The sequence below is a fragment of the Podarcis cretensis genome (genome assembly GCF_951804945.1).
Source record: "Podarcis cretensis genome assembly, chromosome: 6".
NCBI lineage: Eukaryota > Metazoa > Chordata > Lepidosauria > Squamata > Lacertidae > Podarcis > Podarcis cretensis.
In genome coordinates, this window is record NC_137175.1 from 19,457,702 (window position 1) to 19,476,740 (window position 19,039).

The 19,039-nt window shown below is 46.6% G+C and overlaps 1 protein-coding gene across 3 annotated transcripts in view; it reads left to right on the forward strand.

The window, feature by feature from the left end:
* Positions 1–6,442: 6,442 nt before the first annotated feature.
* RIPOR3 (RIPOR family member 3) overlaps positions 6,443–19,039 on the forward strand; it is a 119,999-nt gene continuing 107,402 nt past the window's right edge. The window contains exon 1 of one of the 3 annotated variants that reach the window (XM_079979050.1): positions 6,443–6,750. The gene's annotated coding sequence lies outside the window, so the exon portion shown is untranslated. Of the gene's footprint in view, positions 6,751–7,710; positions 7,731–19,039 lie in introns of those variants that run through there. The other 2 variants (XM_079979051.1, XM_079979052.1) reach the window with 2 other exon arrangements.

The following is a 19,039-nucleotide window of genomic DNA, read 5'->3' on the forward strand; positions in this document are numbered from 1 at the left end:
GCAGTGTAAAAAGATATGTTGCGATGAGTCCAAGAGCACCACCCAAAGCCAGCTTCACATACATACACACACACAGTAAGAAAATATCTATCTGTAGGTTCTGAGAACTCAGGCACATGCTATGAAGCAAAGCATCAATATTCCCTGCTGCTTAAGGCAAGGGGGACAAACCACCAACTCACCATATGCCCAGCTTCCTTCAACCTTGTTTACTGGTGGCAACCAACGGTGCAACTGGAAATAAAAAGTCTCCTCCCCACAGCCACTACGGAGATGCACTGTGAGGCCATGGCATACCATGGGGCTGTGCAGAGTGGGGCTGGAAGGGAGGGAAACAGATGGAGTAGGCATGCTCATTCCACTGCCTACCAGTGTCTACACCATCAGGAGATGGTAGCCACAGAGATAAGAAAAGAAGAGTTGTTCCATGGTATGCACTTTCTGGTTGGCATGCAGAAGCTGTTTTCCAATGACCCCCAGCGATGGAGACGTGCAGCTGTGCTGAGGCATCACCAGGTGTTGAAATTTTGTGCCCCTAAAATTTTTGCGCCTGGGGCAACTGCCCCTGTGCCCCCCCCAAGCTATGCCCCTGCTACAAAGCGGTGCTCTCAAAACAGGAAGGAGATGCTTTACTTGCATACATACATACACTGCTCCCGTCATCCCTGCTGTTATGTACTGAGGTGAATAGGATCCAAAAGGCAGCAGTCTGATTGGAACTAGAACAACAGGATTCAGAATGCAGCAGTCTGATTGGTCCTAGAACAATAGGGTCCAGAATGCAGCAGTCTGATTGGTCCACAGGAGCCACCCAATCCAGCTCCAGGTGGAAGTGAATCCGCAACCTGATTGGCCTACAGGTGAATCCCGGAATTAGCCAATCACGTGGGGCCCATTGTGTAAATAATGTATATAAAGCAGACATTCTGGGGGAATTCCATTCCTCCTCACCACTATGAGCTGAATAAAGAGCATGAAATCCACTCTCGACTCCGAGTATATTTCACCTGCTTAAAATGACCCAATGCAGGGCCAAACAGTGAGACCTGCAACATTGAGTGGCTTCCCCATTCCCAATGTCCATTTGTTGGATATGCATATGTCTGAACACGGTAAGCCTACAGGACTAGAGACTTATAGAGGTGTCGCTTTCTGTGGAAGCTGGAACTCTGGGTGGCTGGTTCCAGTTCCTGTGGAAGCACGCGTGCGCGCACACATGCGTCTATGTGCATAGGCCTCTCTGGATCAGTCATCCTCACTCAAGGTATAGAAGTCAGGCATGAGGGCTGAGAAAGCTGTACAATGCTGGGGTGTGAACACTGGCCTTTCAACACTTGGATTTCATTTGGATACGAAAGGGGCTCAGGAAGGGGTAGGGGTTGTTGAACACAAATTCCTATCAGCCCCAGGCACCATAGCCAATAGCCAGGGATGGTGGGAACTGCAGTTCAGGAACATCTAGAGAACCACTAGGTTCTCCACCCCTGGTAGAGTCTGTGCCCCCTTTTAAAAAACGAATCATCTTTCCTCCAGCATATCCAGGATATAACATCCCACGAAATACATAAACGTTACTGAATAGAGACGAACAGAAACGACGAAATTCAGCAACTTGAGACGCTCCTGCTTATAATATATAAGACACCAGTTCCCATGAAATATTGGCAGTACAGCAAATAAAATTGACAAATCAGCAGATACCCTAGGGACAGGTCTTTGGTTTTCTGGTGTGTTTGTGAAAATAACAAAGCTCCACCGTTCGCCTGTGAAAGTATGGATATGTTTCTCTTGCCATTCTCAACTTATGTGCTATCTTTTCAGTGACAGCTATTTGCCACACCCCCTGGTACCAACATGTTAAACTAGCCCTGTTAAAATCTTTCCAAAAAGTAAGGTAAAGGTAAAGGAACCCCTGACCATTAGGTCCAGTCGTGGCCGACTCTGGGGTTGCGGCGCTCATCTTGCTTTATGTGGCCAGCATAACTAAGCCGCTTCTGGCGAACCAGAGCAGCGCACGGAAACACCGTTTACCTTCCCGCTGGAGCGGTTCCTATTTATCTACTTGCACTTTGACGTGCTTTTGAACTGCTAGGTTGGCAGGAGCAGGGACCGAGCAACGGGAGCTCACCCCGTCGTGGGGATTCGAACCGCCTACCTTCTGATTGGCAAGTCCTAGGCTCTGTGGTTTAATCCCCAATGCACTGCACGGTTCCATGTAAACCTTAAGTGAGCCCAAGATAAGCTGAGCAGTTACTGACAATATCAGTACTTGGCAATAACACACTCAACCTGGCTTTGTTATGTTAATTTGCATCTGTAGTTGGATAGGAAACCTTTGTCTCCATTCAGACCTTGTGGGCTTTTAAGGATTTTATCAAAGCTGACATCACCTAAGAGAAAAGAATTTTAACAGGTATGGAACACAGATATGCCTGGGTAGTACTGGTTATGCCGCTTTCCTTAACTTGTGCCCTCTAGACGTGACTACGTCTCCCATCATGCCATCTGCTGGGCCTGATGGATGTTATAATCCAATACATTCAGAAGTCCCCAGGTTGGAGGAGGCTAAGATAACGAATTTGCTTTCTGCAAAGATAATAATAATAATAATAATAATAATAATAATAATAATAATAATAATTTATTATTTATACCCCGCCCATCTGGCTGAGTTTCCCAGCCACTCTGGGCGGCTCCCAATCAAGTGTTAAAAACAGTACAGCATTAAATATTAAAAACTTCACTGAACAGGGCTGCCTTCAGATGTCTTTTAAAGATAGGATAGCTGCTTATTTCCTTCACATCTGAAGGGAGGGTGTTCCACAGGGTGGGCACCACTACCGAGAAGGCCCTCTGTCTGGTTCCTTGTAACCTTGCTTCTCACAATGAGGGAACCACCAGAAGGCCCTCGGCGCTGGATCTCAGTGTCCGGGCTGAACGATGGGGGTGGAGACGCTCCTTCAGGTATACAGGACCGAGGCTGTTTAGGGTTTTAAAGGTCAGCACCAACACTTTGAATTGTGCTCGGAAACGTACTGGGAGCCAATGCAGATCTCTCAGGACCGGTGTTATGTGGTCCCGGCGGCCACTCCCAGTCACCAGTCTAGCTGCCGCATTCTGGATTAATTGCAGTTTCCGGGTCACCTTCAAAGTTAGCCCCACGTAGAGCGCATTGCAGTAGTCCAACCGGGAGATAACTAGAGGGATATTGCGACATCTGTGACAAAGAGAGTGGAACAATAGGATTTATATCAAATGACAAAGACAGATGAGGGCTTAACAAACGAAACTGTTGGCAAATTGTTTACACAATTTTGTTTAATTGTTTACACCTTCTTGATCCAATCTAGTTGAGCTATGGAAAGCACCTTTGAGGATTAGGGCTGGATTGCGGGTCCCCTGTTGGCCTGCAATCCCTGCCCTTTGCATAGGACTTCAAACCACTCCGTACACTTTGGACCCACTATTTAAGTTTTGTTTCCACCCTGGTGTAATGTCATGACATTTCGGTCTGCATCTTTTTTCTTTCCTTTCCATTAGAGAAAGGAGATGCAGAAGCTTCCTTTGTTTGGCACACCACGCACAATGCACTTCCAGACTGAGATCTGGTGTGCTACACACAACACATCCCCTAGTGTGATGCGGAACACAGTTTGGGTGAGCTGTGCCAAACAGAACAGATGCGAAGAGGGTTTCCAACTCCGCCCAAAGAGCCTTTGTGCCTTTAACAGCTTAATCTGTAGACATCTTCAGGTAAAGCTTTTTGCTGCATTATCACTATGTTCTAGGGAGAAAAGGACCCCTGGACAGTTAAGTCCAGTCAAAGGCGACTATGGGGTGTGGCACTCATCTTACTTTTTGGGCCGAGGGAGCCGGCGTTTGTCCACAGACAGCTTTCTGGGTCATGTGGCCAGCATGACTAAACCGCTTCTGGCGCAACAGGACATTGTGAAGGAAGCCAGAGCGCACTGAAATGCCATTTACCTTCTGGCCGCAGCGGTACCTATTTATCTACTTGCACTAGTGTGCTTTCAAGCTGCTAGGTTGGTAGAAGCTGGGACAGAGCAACGGGAGCTCACCCCGTCGCATGGATTTAAACTATTTGAATAGGGTAATGGCATGATTTGGTGTCTTCCTCACCAGGAAATCGTGGGCATGATATTTCCAAGAGCCCAGAAGTGGAATGATTTACTTATCTAAGAGTTTTCTTACTTGCCGGTGTAAAGTCAGAAAAGGGAAAAGGCTCAGTGGTAGTGCAGAAAGTATTTTATCTGGTCCCTAGCATCCCAAATTAAAATACTTCAGGCACGTGGACCAGGGGGAAACCCTACCTGAGGCCACAGTCAAGACAGACAGCACTGGTCTAGCTTCTCTTGCTTCCCTCTCCCAGCATTACTCTGATTTATTTTTGCACAAGGTTAAACCACAGAGCCTAGGACTTGCCGATCAGAAGGTCAGCGGTTCGAATCCCTGCAACAGGGTGAGCTCCCGTTGTTCAGTCCCTGCTCCTGCCAACTTAGCAGCTCGAAAGCACGTCAAAGTGCAAGTAGATAAATAGGTACCGCTCTGGCAGGAAGGTAAACGGCGTTTCCGTGTGCTGCTCTGGTTCACTTAGTCATGCTGGCCACATGACCCGGAACCTGTACGCCGGCTCTCTCAGCCAATAAAGCGAGATGAGCGCCCCAACCCCAGAGTCAGCCATGACTGGGGTCTCTTTACCTTTACCTTACAGGTAAAATCTAATTAATCTGCACAAAGCTTCCTTCTGCAGTACTGAAACAAACTGAGATCGGGTTTTAATTCCAAACCCTTGGGAACGATATTTTTCTTAACATCCAGCATGCAGAAGAGTTCTGCTTAACGTGAAAGCACGCTACACTATGCATTTTGGTTGACCCTAATTTCTGTGCGTTGCTTTTTTTTTAATTATCCCAAGAACAAAAATATGCTTACTGTACTTATTGCTACCAATGGGTGGCAGCAATGGGTTCTGTTGCACCAAGACGTGTAGTTCATGCAGTTGGGAACAAGATCCTTAGGGGGAAAGGGATTAAAATTTAAGATATTTAGATGGGGAGATTAATCAATGGAGAGCAAAAGCTTTGAAAGATAAGAAAGCCTTGTAGAAAAAGAAAAATAAGGGGGGGGGAGTCAGTTGGCTTATAGTTAAGGTGATCTAATTTAACATTTCCCATCTTCCAAAGTCCTGACATTTCTGTATTGTACATTTGCGTAAAACTATTTAGTATATGTGTTTAGATAATGATGACTATGATTATTATGGATCCAGACAATCATACCATTGAAATCTTCTCCATATTAAGAGTTGGGGTTAAAGATCTGCCTGTTTTAATAGGCTGCGAATATCCAAATGCTGAGAATGTTGAGCAGAAATCACAAGGAGACATTGTTAACCCCGCTTGCAACTTGTGAATACACAGAATGATGATAAACATACATGATCAGTGGTACTGAATGCTCACTAAATGCATAAGGGATGGGTCAAACTTCATACGTTTCGGGATGTTGGAGAAAACCAAAATAGAGTGGACATTCAGCGAGGGAAGGACTGTGACGCAAAGATACATAATCTTTTCTGCATACAGAAGGCCCCAGGTTCGGACCTCAGCATCTCCTGGTAAGGCTGAGAGAGACTCCCTTTCGAAATCCTGGACAGCCACTGCCAGGTAGTGTGGACACTATTGAGTTAGATGGAAGGACTTTTAAAAGAAAGGCCACTTCCCATTCGCCCACTTGAAGGTGTACCTAGGGGTTGGTTAGGTTGGCCTCCGCCAAGGGTGCAGACCCAAGCGGTGCAAAAATTGCGCCCCTGAACTGCAGCTCGGAGCGACTAGAGGCCGGACCGCTCGCCCACGCGCTCTGCTGTTCCTTTGGGCGCTTTGGTGGAGGAGCACAAGAGACCCGGAGGGGGCGGAGGCGCCACTCCAGCTTTTTGCACAAGGGCGCAAGGGAGCCTCTGTCCACTCGCCCTCCATCAGGGTGTGCACGTGTACGTGTGAACTACCCTAGCCTAGGGCGCTGGAGAGGGAAAAACTTTCAGTTTCGACTCTCTTCCCCTTTACCTTCCTTTGCCTGCCCCCCCCCCACCCCCCCTCCCAGGACCCTCCCCTGCAAGGTTGTGTTTGACCTTTTTCGCTCGCTCGTAGCCGGCCAGGAGGGAGGGGGCGGGCGGTGTGAGGTGCTCCCCGGCGAATACGAGCCGAAGAAGGGCTGGCGATCGCAGCATGCGTTGGAGGCGCCTCCATTTCCAGTCCTCAACGCCCCCCACCCCCTTGCGGGCACGGGAGGGAGGGTCGTGGTGGAAGGGGAGAGGGAGGGGAAGAGAAGAGAAGAGAAGCAGCCAGGCAGCAGGGGGTGGGGAGGAGGACGCGGGAGGCGATCCTCCTTGGAGGTCGCCGCTGCTGCGCGCGTCTTCCTGGAAGAGGCGCCCGGTCCCGGTGGTGGCACGCGCGCGCCCAGACGGCGAAGGTGGCGCCCGCGATAAGGCGGCCCCTATCGGGACCTCGCAGGCAGCAACAGCCGCCGACGGCGAGGAGGAGCTGCCGGGGAGACGAGCAGCGGGCTCATCCCCAACGCCGAGAGGGAGGGCAGGAGAGCGGGCGGCGTCAAGGCACCGAGCTGGACGCGCACCGGAGGCTCGACGGCTCGGCTGCCCGGGCGGACGGAGGGACGCCGCGGCAGAAGCCCACCCGCCGCCCAGGTGCGATCCCTGGAGGAGATGTAGCAAAGGTCTGTGGCGGACGGGGGGGCGGTCAAGGGGGGCGTCAATGCACAGACGTCGGGGGTGTTGGTGTTTGGAGACTGGCCCCTCACCTAGAGGAGACCCGGCTGGGCACCTGCATGGAGAAAGGTGCCGTAGTAGAGTCTGGAGAGCTAGGGGTCATCGTAGGAGAGAGTTTGCAGGAAGTCCGCAGGCAGCCGGTAAAGGCTTTTTCCGTGGGATGTTTCCAGGGCGTGCTACGAGGGCTCTTTTCGGCCGGACGAGAAGCTCCGTGTAACGCGGAAGTTCGCGACTGGTCCGGCAAACGCCTCTCTTCTGCCTTAGGGTTAAAGGGTTCGCCCTGCTGAACACCTGGGACTTGCTTCCCAGGAACCAGGCAAATAATTTCGTCACACGTCTCCCCCATTTCTCCCCATTATTTAGCTCTAGGTGTCCTGACTTCCTGGGTGTGTTGAGGCACCTATAAGGAATGTACCGGTTCATGGGAATCGTAACAAATATTATTATGCTAGAAGTACCCAGGGCACTTTATAATCTTCATCCTGTTTGCTCTCAGGTCGTTAATTACCGCGTTCCCATTTTAAGGATGGGGAACAGTAGCTAAGTGAGTTGCTCAAGGGCATAATGAATCTGTGGCACTTCAAATCATCAAATCTAGGTGTCAGTCCAACATGAGTCGACCAACAGAGTGTGCCTGGTGATCTCTAGAAAGCAGAAGTAGAATGAATGGGTGGAAATGTCAAGGGCGCATATTCTGACTAAGCATCGCTGGTATCTTCCTATTGGGACAGAGGTAGCTGGTGCCCATTGGAACTGGAAGACAGTGAGCCCGAACAGTGGGTGGGACCAGAGCCAATGCTAGGCAAAGCCAAGAATCCCAGCTTTGTCCCCCCCCCATCCTCCTCCCCGCTGAAGAGTGGTAACACTGAGATGGAGGGGATGGAAGGAGAGGATGGCAGGCAGTAAGACCTCCCTGGACTGGTTGTAGGTAAGAAGGCAGGTATGTAGGTTGGGGCAAACTGGGGCTTGTGTGACAGCATCTTATTCACCCTGATGGACCACTGGCAAGAGCTGTGTCAGAACAATAGGAATCTAAGAGGCTGCCTTATACTGTGTCAGACCGTTGGCCAGTCTAGTTCAGTATTGTCTACACTGACTGGCAGAGGCTCTCTCAGCCCTACCTGGAGATTCCGGAACTGCGGGGGGGTTGGACTAAATGACCTTCAAGGTCCCTTTCAACTCTATGATTCTATGCTGGGATTGAACCTGTGGCCTTCTGGGTGCAAGGCAGATGCCTTGCCACTGAGCTACAGAACAGGAGGGTGTGGGCTCTCCCTCATTGGAGGTGTTTAGAAAGAGTCCAGGGTACTGCAGATTCCTGCATTAACCAGGGGATTGCGCAAGATGCCCTTCAGAGATGCTGCCAACCACCTATTACATTAGTGTTGCCATGTCTGGATTTTCCCAGACTCAACAACTTTGGGCAAAACTTTAAAAAACTCAACTTTTGTACCTGGATTTTCACTTTCTGAAATACGGCGTCCCTATATTACGTGCCTTTGAATTTATGATTACTGTACTTTCATAGCCTGCCTTTCCTGCAAGGAGCTCAAACTGGTGTCCCACTGCCATGTTTTATCCTCGCGACAACCCTGTGTAGTAGGCTAGACTGAGAAAAACGTGATTTGTCCGTGACTTTATGGATGCATGGGGATTGTCCGTTGTAGCACTAAGGTGAACACACCAGCAGTGCAAGGATTTCTGCTTGTGCAATGGGACGTTCTCCCCATCTCCTCCTCCCCCTGCACTGAGGGCTCCTCTAACCCCCTGGAGCAGATTTGGGGAGGGTGTGATGCATGCACAAGGTGGGTTCTGGCAGGAGGAACATCTCATTGCAAATGCAGAAACTCTTGTATTGACAGGACTCAGTAGATAACCTCCTTGGGTATCCCAGGCCCTAAGTCCAGCATTCTGGACTACTACACAACACAGGTTCTACTATGATCATAACCTGTCTTAGCTTCCTCCTAGAAAATAGAGCCCTCCATCTAACATCCATTGTCTTTGAAGGAATGCGTGGGATAGACTGAAAACAGAGGTTGCTTCCACATGACCTGTTCATTGAACATTCATCCTGATTTGTTTGCAGGGAGATTAGACCATGTTAGCTATTTAATGAGCGTTCATTGTGTTTCGTTCGTGTTTGATAATGACATTGTGTCAAGGCAAGTGTTACTCCACACTTTCACGTACAGCTTCCCATCACTTTCCTTATGGCAAAAAGCCTGATCTTTTGGGGACGTGGGTTTGTTGCGCAAGACCAACCCGTCAAGCATAATTGCACAAACTGAGTTTGTTGGCAAGTGATTGAAATTCACCTGAAAACACTGACAGTCTGCAAGTGCCCAGAGAGACAGATCCACTTAAATGAGGCGTAGAAGAAGCAAGTACCTACAGTAGCAGATGTGCTGGCTTAACTGTATAATACTTGTATAGCAGAAGTTCTCAAACTGTGGGGAATGTCCACAGTGGGGAGTGTGGGGTCAGGCACAAGAATCTGGAAGAGGAGATGCAAACTTTCAGTGTGGGGACAAGAGATCCTGCAGCAGCAGCAGGCAGAGGCAGATAGCAACTTAGGAACATTTGTTGGCATCAGTTGACAAGACCAACCTTCTCAGCCTCACTGATGTGGTCCAAAGGAAAGCAGAGCACTATGTTTGGCTACAGGAGTTGCTGGAAGGAGGCATACAAAGCACTGTCCAACCATCTTAGGGACTCCAGATTTGTGGAGGGTTTTCTCCTTAGCCTTTCCTTCTCCCGAAGATATCCTGCAAGGCAACGGAGATTTAGGATTGGAGTTTTCCTTCTCCTAGGTGGGCTATCTTCCCAGGTTGATGAGACCTACCTGCTCCTCACTTCCCTCTACAACACGTGCAGAAACTGCCTTCTTTTGACTGGACTCACTATTGGTCTCATCAAGAGACAATGGAGTATGCATTGGGGGTGAAGTCAAACCACTGGAGAATCACAGTGCCTGCTGGGGCTGCAGAGACCGTTAACTCGTAACTGGTGACCTTTCCAGGGCACAAGCCTGGGCAGTGCATATGGAGGTCCTGGACTGCACAGACTTGTGCCCCTCTCTTGGTCTCAGCTGCTGTCTATGTGCCATGTGGTTTCTGGAATTCTGAAGGGTGGGGAGGGAAAGCACACAGATAAAAGTCCCTTGATGAAACTGATGAGTCAGAGAGGTTCTTAACTTACAGCTGTTTGACAGAATTTTATGGAAGAAGTGACAATGGGCCAAAACCAGCCGTGTGGGAAAATACTTTCTTTTCCATTTTAATCTACAAACTGGAGCAAAGCTGCTAAATTCTGGCTCAGGAAGGATGCCACACAGTGGGGAAAAGGGAGGGGAAAGTGCCAATATCAGATGGGGAGGAGACTCATTGGAAACCATTGCTTGGTGAGAGAATGAGGAGCCGTTTTATTGCATAGGTACCAAAAATGCTAGAGAGCTATCTGTTACCGTTCATGCAGGCATAAAATTGGAAGCATAAAGAGTCCTGAATGTTGGAAAGCTTCCCACCACTCTGAGAAATGGTGTCTCGTACAGTATGTGCATGTAAATGAAGACTTCTGGGTCCAACATTTTTCAAAGATAATTCTCTGAGGCATTTAGATGTCGAATGATATGTCCTCAACTCTGCTCCCAGAGGATGCTGGAGGGTGGAGTGTTGTGCTTTCAAGGGTCCTTGAAGAACAATGACCTTCAAACTGCCTTGGGCTATGAAATCTTCATTTCTGCGCACCTTTTGAGACTCTATCCCACACAACCCCCTGCTCAGGATGTCACAGGGCCAGCCAGATGCAAAAGGATGTTGGCATGTCAACAGAGCCAAATGCTCCCTGGGGAACAGGGAAGCCAATTGCCTACTGCACCCAATGAACAACACCAATAGGATGACTGGCATTCAAATATAAACATACATTGGACTGAGTAAAGATCAGAGATTCTAATCGCCCAGTTTAGGTAAAAGAATCCCATTTTGTTGCTTTCGTTAAACAGTCCATAGAAACTCCTGCCAGTCTATTGCAAGTAATCCAGCAACCTACCTGTTCCTGTCAGGGCTGGCCCATGGCAGAGCTGCAAATACGGTAATACCCAAGGCCAGTCAAGTTATTTTGGTACCTGAGGCAATAAATCCCACAAGCACCTCTTCCATTCCCTGGGAACAGAAATGCAACAATAATAAATCGGATAACAATTTGTTGCCTTTCCATGACATCCAAAACCAACTGCTTGAAGTGGGCACCTCTCAGCTGGGCGCTGCCCTTTTTTCCTAGCTTGCCACCTGACTTTTGATGCTACAGTCAAACCTTGGCTCCCAAACGCCTCCGTTTTGGAACGTTTTGGCTCCTGAATGCCGAAAACCCGGAAGTAAATGCTCTGGTTTTCGAACACTTTTGGAAGCTGAATGTCTGACGTGGCTTCCGCCTGTGTGCAGGAAGCTCCTGCAACCAATCAGAAGCCACGCCTTCCTTGTTGAACATTTCAGAAGCTGAACGGGCTTCCAGGACAAATTACGTTTGACAACTGAGGTTTGACTGTATTTCTGAATGCGCCTGAGCTGGGGCAACTGGGGAGAGGCAGACAGGCTGGTAGGAGAGGAGAGTGGGCAGAAATTTATTGCGCATGGGCGGAGGATGAGAGGTGAACAGGCGGCGGGGGCAAGAGGAGTCCTGTGTCCAGTTGTTCCTGGCAGAGGAAGGTGTGCTTCATAGAAGTTCTGGGATGGGGGGGAAGAAGTGTGGGCAGGCTAGTGGGCCCCACAAGATTTTGTTCAAGTTGACGCCTTTAACTCTACCTAATGATAGGGCCGGTCCTGATCTTCTCATCCTGAAACTGCATTGTGGAGATAACAGTTATATCTCCCTTAGTTACGTTTTGTTTTTGTTATACTTACTTTCTAGGACTATGTAATGATTGTGCATTATTTGCTTTTAGTGCTGTTTGTGGTTTTTGGGTTGCAGCCCAGCTACGTTTTACTGGAGTTGTGTTGTTTCAAAGTCTCTCTATAAATAGCGCTTTTGATAACCCTGCCCTATATAAAACCTGAATTGACCATACTGTATATAAAGCCCTGCATTATGTGAAAAGTGAAGTACGGACATACATGCCGCCTTTCCATAGTTAAAACCATGCACATGGTGGTTTGCAGCATGAAAAAAATTACATAATTACAAACATAACAAAAGTAATTCTAAATACATTAAATAAAACATCAAAAAGTGTGCAACCAAATTGCAACAGTTTCTATATAAATCATAGTAAGATCTAAAATATACACAAAACTAATATAAATAACAGCAACAACTCACACCCCAACCCCCCTCAACAATACCCCAGCCTCAGTGTCTGTTCTGCAACCTCAGCTTTTGTAGCTGGAGTCAGTCCAGGCCCTGCTCTCCCAGACAAGGTGGGAAATGGCCTGCAAGGCAGGGAGCAGGTCTTCCAGGACTCAGCCATGTGAACAACCTCTGTGTTGACCACTCTGCAAGATCCTCAGGTGGTGATGCTCAGGTCTTGAACACTTTCCCTTATCTCTACAGAGGATGTCTCCCTTGCCCCAAACCTCTTTGATGCTTGGGCTTCTCAGATTATGACTTATTCTTTCTATATACAGTACTTGCATCTTTCAGGAGATCAGGGCTGCAAATCTGTAGGCTATCCCAATTTACCCTACCCATTTAATTAGGAACATGCCCCATTGGATCAATGGCACTTCTGAGTTATACATGTTTAAAATTGCACTATGACAGAATTACTGGCCCAATGTCATCTGAAGAGCTGTGTCTTAACTGGGTTTCAGACACAATGTTTCTTTCACCAAGAACAACACTTTTACTGGCCGCAATCTACTGGCTCTCTTAAGGGAGGCCAGCTGGCCTCTTGTTCAAGGGTTTCTTATGCAGGAGAATGCAAAAGAATGAACATGGCATCAAAAATTGAATTGTTACAGATGCCACCAACAATGATATCAGAGCATGTGTCTAAAGCTGCTACTTTAAATGCGGGCGATTTGCGTGGTCAAGAGGTGCATTGCTTCTTACCAAAATAAATTGCTACTTACTTTGCGATCCAAACATGCACATTGATTGATTAATTGAATAGAGTGTCAAATTTGGAAATTAGAGAGAGAGGAAACTTCCTAAATGCAAGTGATTTGTGCCATTTAAGGTATGCTACTTTTCTTTTGCACGCAGGAGGGAATAGATCTTCTAGGATAGTGTCTGCTGCAATACATGTTTGTGTCATATATTAAAACAAAGCATGTTTTCCCTCCTTCTGTGATCTGCTTTCATTCATTGGCAAATTCATGCGGATTTAATAGGGTAAGGCTGCTCTCCTGTACACAGTGACTCTAAGGCTGCCGTATTTTGAAAACGGCCTTCCCGGACAGACCTACCCTTGACGCGGAGGTCGCAGCCAAGCGGAAAAAAATATTCTCCCATTTCCAGTGCTTGCTCCGGCCACGTGGTTTGCTAGGACCCTGTTTGTGCGAGGCTCCTGCTTTCCAGTGCTGGGTGTGTGTGACTGGGGGGTGCTGAGCGGGCTCTGCTGTGGAGCCAACTTTTTCTCTTAGGCCTTCAGTCTCCAAGCAGCCACCAGCAAGGGGGAACCCAGGATTGGGCCTGGGCAGCAGCAGCAGCAGACCCCAACAGCTGCTCAAGCCATGTTGCAGGGGAAGGCCCAGGCAGGACCGGAGAGTCTGCGGCTCTTCCGCCATCGATGCAGCTGCAGTTTCCGCCGCCTGCATCCCCTCCGATGCGGTTTGAGCTGCCAGATTTCCCCAGATATTCCATTGATTTCCGCCCGGACACTATTTCCGACGACCAAATCCCAGCAATGTCCTGGAAATTGCATACGTATGGCAACCCAAACTAGTAGCACACACTCACAAGCTTGCCTCAGAGTAAATCCCATCAAAAGTAAAGGTACTTCTGAGTTGACACAGTTAAAACTGACACAGTTAATTGAATATGATATTGTTAATTGGGTGACAGGCCTAGTTATCATGTATAGCTTCGCTCTGTGCCAAAGCAGAAATGTGTTGCAGTGAAAAAAATCTGCTCATATTCCTCACTCTGCACATGAAAATTCTGTTGTCAACCTGCTTCGTTTTCACTCCACATGTGGCTATCCTGAAGATTTAAGATTTTTGATGTTTCCAGTTTTGAAGGCATTTTCAGGATTTCTCTCCTGAAATTTGTCTTTTAGTTGTCATGGATGAATCTGTCAATTTAACTTTCTCTGAAATTTCTAATTGTTCCAATCTAATGTTCTGTTTGCCATATTTTCATATCGGTTTGTATTTTTATTAAATTTTAAAATGTCCTTCTGAAAACGCACATCATTTCTCCTAATACCGTTGTACCTTGGATCTCGAACGCCTTGGCTTCCGAACAAATCAGCTTCCGAATGATCAAAACCCAGAAGTGAGTGTTCCAGTTTTTGAACTATTTTTGGAAGCCGAATGTCCAATGGGGCTTCTGCAGCTTCCAATTGGCTGCAGGAGCTTCCTACAGCCAATCAGAAGCCGCACTTTGGTTTTCAAATGTTTTGGAAGTTGAACGGACTTCCGGAACAGATTCCGTTCGACTTCCAAAGTACGACTGTATACACATTTCTTTGTGCAATTTTGCCCAGTATAGACATTTTTGCAAGCAATTCCCCCCAACATTCTGCATTTTCATATGCTATTTTCACGAACATAATGCATTTTTATGCACGTGCCCTAACATATGCCTTTTCGTAAACATTTTTTGGCTGGAGAACTACCGTATTTTTCACTCTATAAGACGCACCAGACCATAAGACACACCTAGTTTTGGGGGGAGGAAAACAAGAAAAAAAATATTCTGAATCTCAGAAGCCAGAACAGCAAGAGGGATCGCTTTGCAGCGAAAGCAGCAATCCCTCTTGCTGTTCTAGCTTCTGGGATAGCTGCGCAGCCTGCATTTGCTCCATAACACACACACACACACACACACATTTCCCCTTACTTTTTAGGAGGGAAAAAGTGAGTCTTATACAGCAAAAAATACGGTACTTTGAAAATGCCAGAGAAGCACTAATTTTGAAGGAAAGCAACATTTCAACCAGCGTAGTCTTTTGGAAGGTACAAACCAGATAGATTTACAATAAAATGTGGACCCAACCATATATTTCCACTGTCCCTAGTTTTCATTGAGGCCTTGTGTAACTGCTTCCATTTCAGTGATGAAACTAAGATTTTGGGGTGGGGTGGGAAGTCTCATTTTTGAAGGTGACTTGGCAGGTTTATCTGCTATTTCTTAAACACACCAAATCATTTCAGAAGCAAACCTTTGTGCCATTTCCAGCTCTGTCTTGGAGCAGGGGTGGGGAAACTTTTTGGCCCAGTGGGCCAGATCTTTATCTCCCCTATCCCAACCCCATAGGACACCTTCAGCAGGCAGGTGGGGACTACCACCTGTCTGTCATCTGATGCCACGATGATGTCAGGTGCCTTTCTTTACTTTATGTTAATCAAAAACTTATCTCTCTATTTACAACACTATTTTAGTACAGTGGTACCTCGGGTTACATACGCTTCAGGTTACACACGCTTCATGTTACACACTCTGCTAACCCAGAAATAGTGCTTCAGGTTAAGAACTTTGCTTCAGGATAAGAACAGAAATCGGGCTCCGGCAGCGCGGCAGCAGCAGGAGGCCCCATTAGCTAAAGTGGTGCTTCAGGTTAAGAATAGTTTCAGGTTAAGAACGGACCTCCGGAACGAATTAAGTACTTAACCCAAGGTACCACTGTACATTAAAACATATATGTTTGAACACATGGCTTATAAGGACCACCTCCATCGATTTATATGTTTAAATCAGGACTAATGGAATATTCTTCTTGTTACTGTAATTGCTGGCAGTGGTGTTTTTGTGGTTTTAAAAGGCGTTATTTTAGTACAACAGACTTTTTGAAATAATTTTTATTTGATTTTACAAGTGAAGAATTATAACAATACAAAATACATATCCATATTTACAGATTTCCCTCCCCTCCATGTGGTCCTATTGTCAACTTTTTCAACTGCATATTATTTCAGAATCCATATCTTGTATCTCACCATACTGTTCATGATACTTGCTATATTACAAGTGTTATTAGAATCCTGCTAATGTTTTCATCTGCTTACAGCGGTCTCCTAGATAAATTATAAATTTTGCCCATTCTTTATTGAGCTCTGAGTACTTCTGAATGCCCTTTCCTCCTAATTTATTTGTCTGACTTGCTTCTTGATCTGGATGTTCAATGAGGAATGATAGGTGCTGAGAAGCCATAAACTGAAGTAATGTTTTGGGTGCCCCATGCCATCTGTGCCTTATAATGAGTCAAACACTTGGCACATCCCACTCAGCATTGTCCATTCTGAGTAGCAGCAATTCTCCAGGGTTTCAGACTGAGGATATTCCCAACCCTACCTGGAGATGCGCTGATCACCTCACCTGTCTCCTGAGAAATCTCTATTTGGGACAAGAGGCTACGGTTAGAACTGGATATGGAACAAATGATTGGTTCAAAATTGGGAATGGAGTACGACCTTTTAATGAGGGTGAAAGAGGAGAGCGCAAAATATGATCTGAAGCTCAACATCAAAAACACGAAGATCATGGCCACTGGTCCCATCACCTCCTGGCAAACAGAAGGGGAAGAAATGGAGGCAGTGAGAGATTTTACTTTCTTGGCTCCATGATCACTGCAGATGGTGACAGCAGCCACGAAATTAAAAGACGCCTGCTTCTTGGGAAGAAAGCAATGACAAACCTAGATAGCATCTTATAAAGCAGAGACATCACCTTGCCAACAAAGGCCTATTTAGTTAAAGCTATGGTTTTCCCAGTAGTGATGTATGGAAGTGAGAGCTGGACCATAAAGAAATAATTGATGCTTTTGAATTATGGTGCTGAAGGAGATTCTTGAGAATCCCATGGACTGCAAGAAGCTCAATCCTATCCATTCTGAAGGAAATCAGCCCTGAGTGCTCACTGGAAAGACAGATCGTGAAGTCGAGGCTCCAATTCTTTGGCCACCCCATGAGAAGAGAAGACTCCCTGGAAAAGACCCTGATGTTGAAAGATGGAGGGCACAAGGAGAAGGGGACGACAGAGGACGAGATGGTTGGACAGTGTTCTCGAAGCTACCAGCATGAGTTTGACCAAACTGCGGGAGGCAGTGGAAGACAGGAGTGCCTGGCGTGCTCTGGTCCATGGGGTCATGAAGAGTCGGACACGACTAAACGACTAAACAACAACAACAACCTGGAGATGCTGGGGATTGAACCCGGGACCTTTTGCATGCAAAGCAGCTGCTCTACCACTGAGCCACGCCCCTTCCCAGATCTACTACCTTCTTGAGTTGGAATTCCATCCATCACTTCTAGTGGCCAAGGAAGTGCTTGGCTCCTCCAAAGCTTTCCTCCACAGCAGCTCCATGCCTTCAAGTCAAGTGAGGACATGACAACAATGTTTGGAACTGTAGAAGAGATCGAACTGTGCTAAATGTCAGAAAGAGTGTCTTTAGTGGAACAAGCTGCTTGGGAGGTTGTGCAACAATGTGCACCCGAGGAAGCTTCCCAGAAAGGATTGGCGAGGCGTCTCTGGTGGAAACGGAGACCAACTGCTGGCCTGTAGGCTACATCCAATCCACGAACCCATTTTATCTGGCACGATGCAATCAAAGCCTTGATAAAAATTCTGTCCGCAATTATTATGCGCAAGGAAAAGAATGCTGTTTTCAAAAGGTTGGGATAGACAGATGCCCCATATTTTTGTGCCACATTTTCCCCTTGGGTACGTTTGCAATGCTGGTTGCTTTTCCATGTATAATTCAGAAAGGCAGAAGAATACTTAGCATTTGACCTTTGAGGCATTCTTTCCTCATTCTTACCCATACGAATGAGCTCATGTTTCCTGTGCAGTCTTTGGTCAGATCCACCCCATACATTTCTAGCACTCTTATTCCATTTTAATAGTCATGGTTTCCCCCAAAGAATCCTGGGAGATGTAATTCATTAAACGTGCTGGCCTCACAAAGTTACAATTCCCAGCACCTTTAACAAATTACAGTTCCCACTATTCTTTTCAGTTCTTGCACCAGATGCCACAAACTTTATTCTAGAGCTTGAACTCTGTGAATGGGTTGTGGGGTGTTGCAAAAATACATAAATGAGGACTGAACCACTGTCTGGAGAACAGAGTGCACCCCCTTAAGATTGGATTGAATTATTATTATTATTGCAGGTTTTGAATAATCACACACAAACTTTTTATTGATAACATATATATAGATGACTTAAGGATCTTTACAATTTTATAACATGTGCTAAGAAACTAGAGAGAGGAGCTGAGGGAAGTCTGGGGGGTGGGAGGGAGGTTTTTTTTTCTTTTTGGGGAGGGAAAAAATGGAGGGGGAATGAGGATGATGTATTTTTGATTGATTGTTATTTTGAAACTCTTAATAATAATAAAAAAAGAATTATTATTCCTCCTATTTGTGATGTTCAGGTTGTGAGTGCCATTTATTATGTAACCAAAATGGCACGATCCAGCCAGGCTCTGAGCGTCCTGATAACCTCAGGCTGCAGTGTAGCAGGAAATGGAGAAGAGTTTCCCACCAGGTCCCCAAGGGAATCCTTGCTGGGTGATGGGCCTGAGATGAGACAGGGATTACAAAGGCAGACCATTTTAAAGAGGAATTTGATGGATGGAAGTACTGGGAGTAGACTGAGAGATGTGTTTTTCAGACATAGTAGTCTTTGGTTCTCAACATCCCTTGCCAGTACGCTCCTCGTTTGAACCATAACGTTGCCAGTCCTTCAAGGACTGGTGTATGGCAAGGAATCTGGGTGGAATAGAAAAATGACAACTAGAAGGCAATTAATCACATGCTCTTATTGGAGAAATGGGATTGTGGAAGGACTGAAAAGAAGACCTGTGGACAGAATTGTGTAGGCATAGTATTTGTGCTGTATCTGTTTAATGTATTACAAACATGACTTTCACCAAGGGCCAAGAGGAAATGAGCTGGCAGAATGTAATTAATCAAGCTGTAATTTGGCCCGTATTGAACTTTGGAATGAAAAGTAGCTGATGGTAACAGCCAAATGTTCCTCGGGGAGCAGCTCTTTTAATAAGCATATTTTAGGGCGTGAAGGATATAATCTATTTCCAGAGATGGTGAGCACAGCCCATTGGGCATTAATT